Here is a 6,445-nt window from a genome sequence, read left to right on the forward strand (position 1 = left end):
AAGGAACTGGATTGTGCCACAGGACATACCACGATAGTGGCAGCTCTGGTCTTCAGTGCCAGAAGTAATTTGAAAAGGTAAGTCACTGTTTAATGTGACTTAAAGCTTCTCAACCAGTGACACCTACAGTGACTACTCCCTGTGTCTCTGAGCCTCCTATGCACTGCCTCTCCTTTGCAGATACTACTTACATTGTTTTCACTCTCCCAGCCTGTCCCAGGTCTGCATTTTCTTTACACCCTCCCCTCCCACCCTTTTCTCCTGTTTTGTCTTCTTTTAATAGCTATACATACCTGTTTGAAGGAAGCACTTCCCCCCTTGTATCTCAAGCTGTCATAGTTCGGGTGAGAGGAGCTTCATCGACTGCCTTGTGAAACCGTGGGTTTGGCAGAGCCTCTGACACCCTAACAAAGTGCCCTGCCAAGTAATGCTGACTAAATTCACTCACTCCTTCCCTTTGGAAGAGTCTGGCTTGACTCTCAGCAATCAGATTACCATGCACGGGAAATGAGTGGTAACATCTTCGTCTGGGCCCAAGTTTTTCATAGCCAGGAGAAGTTTTACAGTATGACTACCAAGACAAACCCAATGCATTCCAGGCATCCAGAAGGGTGCACTTGATGTCCTTAAGAGCAGCCTGGAGCACTCTTACATGGTCAGCTGTCTTCTTGGTTACAGTAGAAGCATGACATGCGAAAAGGCTGCAGAATGAAGAAGGTGTATCAAAGCACATGAGCTCTGTCCCATTTCTTGGGTCTCTCTGCTTTATGGTGACTCAAAAGGTGTGGGTTGCTAAAATTTCCTTTAGCCCAATAAACAGCGTGACAAGGAGGTGTCTCCAGAGAGTCATTCTGAACTTTCTTTGACTCAGTTTCCCTCTGTTGCTGTGTTATGTCTTCTGCATCGTTCCAGCTCACTCCTCAGTTTTGGCTTTCGCAGCACTCTGGCTGCTGTGCGTGTTTATCACAGCAGTTTTGTTAGTGCTAGTTAGCATGCCTGCTCTGTGTGTGCTCATCACTGCGGCCTTCAGTGCAGCTGCTGTGAAAGGGACACAGGCACAAGGCCCTTCCAGGACTGCGGAGCACCAGACTGCCCTCAAAGTCACTAACTCATAAGCACCAGTGTTTCATAGAAGGTCTCCTCAGCCATCTGTGGTGATGAGCTCCTGCGCAGTCCATGTGAGTATGGAAGGTGCTTACCTAGCTTTTTTGTCCCACAGTGTTCTGAGGTCACGCTGAAAACATGACCCTGAAGGGCAGATGCTTAGTGTTCTGGGCAGATGGTTAGCAGTGGTCAAGGCCTGACTGCACTGGAAGCACCTGAAGCAGGCAGCTCAGTAGTTCAAGATGTCACACAGAAAATGTAAATACAACAAAGAAATATTTAACTATTTGTATTTCATTTCAGGCAAAGGCTGGGTTAGGAACGTTTTTTGGGAGTGGAGACTGGTTTTAGTGCCGCTGTATTAAACCATGGCTTGTATCAGTTCAGTGCTAATTAATTTTGCTTATTTCAATAGCTTATGCCAAACTTGTGTTAACTTTGCTAGTATAAAACCCATTTATTTAGCCATCAGGAGCAGCCTCTGTGCTGCAGGAGGGTTTATTCAGCAGCACACCTTTTGTCCCAGACATTTGGTGCACAAGAAAGAGCAGCACAGGGGGGAAAGCAGACTGGTTTCTGCAGCTCTGTGTGGTCCTGCCCATCAGCTGCAGGGGTATGACCAGTTCCCATGTGCATTTAGGGCTGTTGGAAGTTACAACATATCTGCTGATCTACCACAGCCTGCATTATTACTCTGAGCCGGTCTTGAACTAGGTCTTCATGAGGGTGTTTTCTGTTTTCACTTTGTGGTTAAGGCAGACTAAAGACCACATACACCATGTTACATGGCTTGATAGGCAGGTGGTCGTGTTGCAATCTCAAGTGAGTCTGTTGCTTTAGACACCATTTCCAGACCCTAACTGTGTTAGGGCATGTAGTGTACTACTAGGTGTAATATTGTGAGGGAAAGAAACAAGCTTTTATTGTTGTAGGAAAGTGATTGCATGGCGCTACTTACAGCAAATTTAAACGTGAGTGGATGCAAGAGTGACATAGACAGTGAAAGACATATTGCCTATGATAAGTACTTTTTGCTGAAATTCTGGAGCAAAGGAAAACTTTCCAGCACATCACACAGCATTCAAGCCACAGTGTTGAAGCTGTGAGTCAGTTATCTCCATGTCAATAGACGACAGAGTAAGCACAGACCCATGACTTCGTTCCAGGAGTAAGCCATTTGTAGGGGGCAGCAAGCTTATTCAGATGCCAGCTTCCAACAGTGGCAGGGAAAGGATAAAAAATACGCTGTGAAGAAGGTCCAGCTTCTTTCTTCAGCCACACATACCCTTCTCGGCAGGTCTTATCAATGTCCTATCTCGCAGCCTTACTGTCTGTTTTTTCTTGGAGCTCTGTAGGGAATCCACAGGAACTGGATTAAGGAAAAGACATGAGATGCAAATGGGACAGTGCTTTGCCTGCTCTGTCTTTGGCTAAGACAATCTGCAATCAGTGGAGCTGTACCAGTTAACAAGAGAAGATGTTCAGGCTGGTTGACGCTGACTTCAATGGTACTGCTGTTTTCTTTGCAGTGAAGAACTGGACATGAACAGTTGCTGTTCCTCTCCTACATCCCACAGGAATCCTGCAGGTTCTGCCAAATTAGCCCTGTTCCGTGACAGACCTCCCTTCTCTCGGTAGGTTGGCAGTGTATGAAAGCTGGTGCCAAAGTGAAGCTTGTAATATGTTGTTTCCACACCTTACTTTTTCAATGGGGTAACAGGTGTGAGAGTGAGTGTGAGGTGGTTATGTACATGAGACTATATGGAAACAAATATATTGTTTTGGTGGATTTCTTAATGTTAATTTGGGACTGAGTGATGCATGTAAAATAAATTACATTGTAAGAGTTAAGTTTCAAAGAGATCTGGGTGGACCTTACAGTACAATTTCTGGTGGATAGTGTTAGATCCAGTTCACAGGTGTGAGCTTCTTGCTAGCTGAATCTTCCAAGAGCAATAGTCTGTAGAGCTGAAGTTGAACACTAATGAGGTCTGGAGGAGCAGAAGTCTGAGTTGAGATTTGTCCTTGCTTCACAGGGTGTCTTCCTACAAAGTGCTTGTTCCTAGCAGTTTCTCCTTCTTTTCAGAAGGATATTCAGGGGATATTTATACTCGGGTACCTCCAGGCCCTACTCGGGGATGTTGCTTCACGATGCAGTCTGTGGGTATCAGTTGTGTACCCCCAGTAAGACACTTTCTGTCAGCTCTGGGTTGAAAACAGGCTGGAGCTGCAAGTCCTAAGCAGAATCAAAAGCTACATACAGGATGTGTCAGTCATGGGTTGTCTTGCCTTGCCTTGCCTTGCCTTCCCTCCCCTCCTCTTCCCTCGAAGGCTAACTTTGAAAGCTGGAATTTGGTTTTCTATTTCCTCAAAGTGGAAGCATGTTTTATGCAGTGGCCTTTTTGTTAGTTTGCTACTGTATCTAATTATAAGCCTTGAAAATAAGGCATCCTGCTAAATCAAATGCCTTGGCAGTGCCCTTCTGAAACTGCTATAGCTGAGTTGGAATTTCTAGCCCATTACAGTGCAGTTGTCCAAACAGATGGTCTCTGCTTTCCTTCCCCTAGCTTTCTGCTTTACATTTTCTTTTTTTCCTGGTTCTTTTAACAGAAGATGCCAGAAAGCTTCTTGATGCATATGTGCTGTCTTAGAGAAAGTGGTCAACCCTCTTCCCTATATCTGTATGTGCTGCAGGACTTCTTGACATTGCAGGTATGCTTTGTTTACATCTGGAGTATTTTTTACTCCTTTCCTACTGAGGTGTTATTTTAACTCAGATTAACAATTCTGTGATTTGGGGAAACTGGCATAGGGTAAGACCACACTTTTTTTGTTGTTGTTAGTTTTTTTTTTTTTTTTTTACACAAAATTTACTTTCTCAGGTCATTTGTAGGATAGGTTTTCACAAGATGAAGGCCCTTTACCTGATGAAAAGGACACACCGTACAAGTCTGATAATTTTTCAAGAACAGTTCAGCCTTAGCTAAATGTATTTCCTTGGCAAAGCAAATGTAGCCTTTATTGAAAACCAATCATCATGCCAAGTTTCAGTTGTTAAATATGAGTTTGGATTGTTCAGGGATAAAAGAAAGTAATACTTTTTCTTGGCATGAGAGGATATCGGAAACATCCATGCTAAATGTAATCAGACATAAAACAATGAGAGGGGAAAAATGAGCCTGCAGAAAAAAATAGACTTCCCTCAACTCAAAGAAGAAACACAGCACGTTCCAGCATCAAAGAATTAGTAGTTCTAAGTTTGTTATTAATTAAACATAGTAGAAATGCTAATTCCAGGTGAAAAGTCTGTGCTATTTTTAACTCTGCCATAAACAGACTGGTGAAGGATATGGTTAGTTAGACCAGAGCCCTAGTAAAATCCATGCATTTACTGGGTAGCTGGAGTGATGTAACTCACTGTGTCAAAGAGCCTCTTCCCTATTTGCAAGCTGGTGGTTCCATACGAGGGTGTTAGCAAAAGAAGTAAGGGAAATGATCTTTTTTCCCTTCAATAGCCAGAGAGCTGCCTGAGCCTGGGGAGCTCTGAAAGCAGCGTGTGGACACCTGCCCTCTGCTTTGTGTCTCAGTTTGTGTCCCAGGCTTTGGAGTCCCCTGGCAGAAGCAACCCGCGAGCATCCATCATCCTGTGCAAGAAGATGGGCAGCCCAGCAGGACCATGATCATCCCAGACCCACCACAGGAGTAAGAAAGGCAACTCACATAATTTGTTTCTCTGGCATTTAAGCTGAACTTCTCACTTCCTCATGTTTACTTGCTGTGCCTTTCTTTTCCAGTCTGGAAATGCTGTTTTCAAGTCTTTTGGTGCCTGTTTGTGCAGTGTTGGGATCAAATGAAAAATGAAGCCCCAAGTGCAGTTTTGCACCCTGAAACTCTCTTGTAGGCCACGGCAGATACAAAGCAAGACTGTCAATACTCTCCTTTGATCCAGTTTATCCAGCATTTTTTGTAATTTCTTTACCTTGAACAGAATGGGACAGCTACAAAGCCTTATACCTTGCATTAAAGGGAGGGTTTGCTTACTCTTTGTGTTTAACTTAGTTGTGGCTGGGAGTTTGTATCAGGCTGGGCTCCTTAGAGACATGGATCAGTCATGAACCCCTGGTTTTGGCAGTGCAGGTTTCACCCAGAGGTTACCTCAGTTGCCAGGCAAATTCCTGGGACTGGTTTTGCCTCCTCGTGGACGAATGTGTTTGGCGTCGCTGCCTGTGTGTGGGCAGTGGTGCTGTTAAGGACTGACCTCGATACCATGGGTGGATGTGTGTCCCTTGACCCCAGCACAGACCTGCAGTGTGGACACAGGGCTTCTGGTTATCTCATTCTTAGTTTGGCTTCTGCACATGGCTTTCCTTCTTGTGGTAAACACAGGCACCACAACTGAGGGGTGAGCCGGTCTTGCCCTGCTACACAAGTCAGGAGGCAGCCAGACTTGCTCCTGGGACCCGGGAAGCTGTTTAAACACAGACATCATGTCATAGACATCGACATAGATTTTGCTGAATTGCATAGTCAATCTGTACAGCTTTGCCATCACGGCCACTCGTGTCCTGGAGATCTGGTGAAGCTGGTTGAGGTTTCCCTTGGAAGTTAAAAACATGACGTGGTGTCTTCAAACGAGTAGGAGCGAGATGCTGAGGTGGGAAAGGGATTGTTTTCCTCACCCTTAAAAATGCCAGCCAGACTTCATTTTCTAATGTCACCAGATTCCTCCTGCTAGACGTGAGTATCTTGCTGCTTGGCATAGCAATGTTCCTGTCTGGTATCTAGTGAACCATCATTAAAAAAACAAAGAGTAATAGTTTGGTGAAAGTGCAGAGTCGATAGTGCTGAGTAATGTATTTGCATACTGGCATATGTGCTATAAAAGCAAATAAGATTATGTCAAACTCATCTGGAAGAGAGTTAATTTAACATCCTGGCTAAAGTTATGCAACCAGAGGGAGGCGGGGATGCAGGGGGGTGGATGAAATACACTGGCTGATGAAGCCTGGGGGACAAAATGTCCTAGTGGAAATTGTATGTAGCACAAAAGAATGTAACATAAGAACCCAGAAGAGCAGCACTGATTCAAGGCGGCATATATACACACACAACTGTTTTTCTGTTAGTTTTAGGAACGCACAGGACGACGAAAGAAAAGAGTATCTGCAAGACAGATTAGCTGTCTCATTTATATTGAGGTCTCAGTTGCTTTTTGGTCGTGATTCAGAAAAGCCCCTGCAGGACACACTAGGGCGTGAGTATGCTTCAGTGCATTTGCTGGATAAAAGCCAGTCTGTATTTTAAACTGTAGGACTGAACAAATGGCCAGGTCCTGTTTTCA

General features: G+C 44.5%; 1 long non-coding RNA gene across 1 annotated transcript; it reads left to right on the forward strand.

Annotated features, from left to right (window-relative positions):
- Positions 1-4,801, forward strand: LOC136004611 (uncharacterized). The gene is made up of 4 exons (XR_010608551.1): positions 1-77; positions 2,634-2,738; positions 3,715-3,816; positions 4,692-4,801. It is a non-coding gene; the product is annotated as an uncharacterized LOC136004611 (long non-coding RNA).
- Positions 4,802-6,445: the final 1,644 nt, after the last annotated feature.

This window comes from Lathamus discolor, chromosome Z, assembly GCF_037157495.1.
Source record: "Lathamus discolor isolate bLatDis1 chromosome Z, bLatDis1.hap1, whole genome shotgun sequence".
NCBI classification, from domain to species: Eukaryota; Metazoa; Chordata; class Aves; order Psittaciformes; family Psittacidae; genus Lathamus; species Lathamus discolor.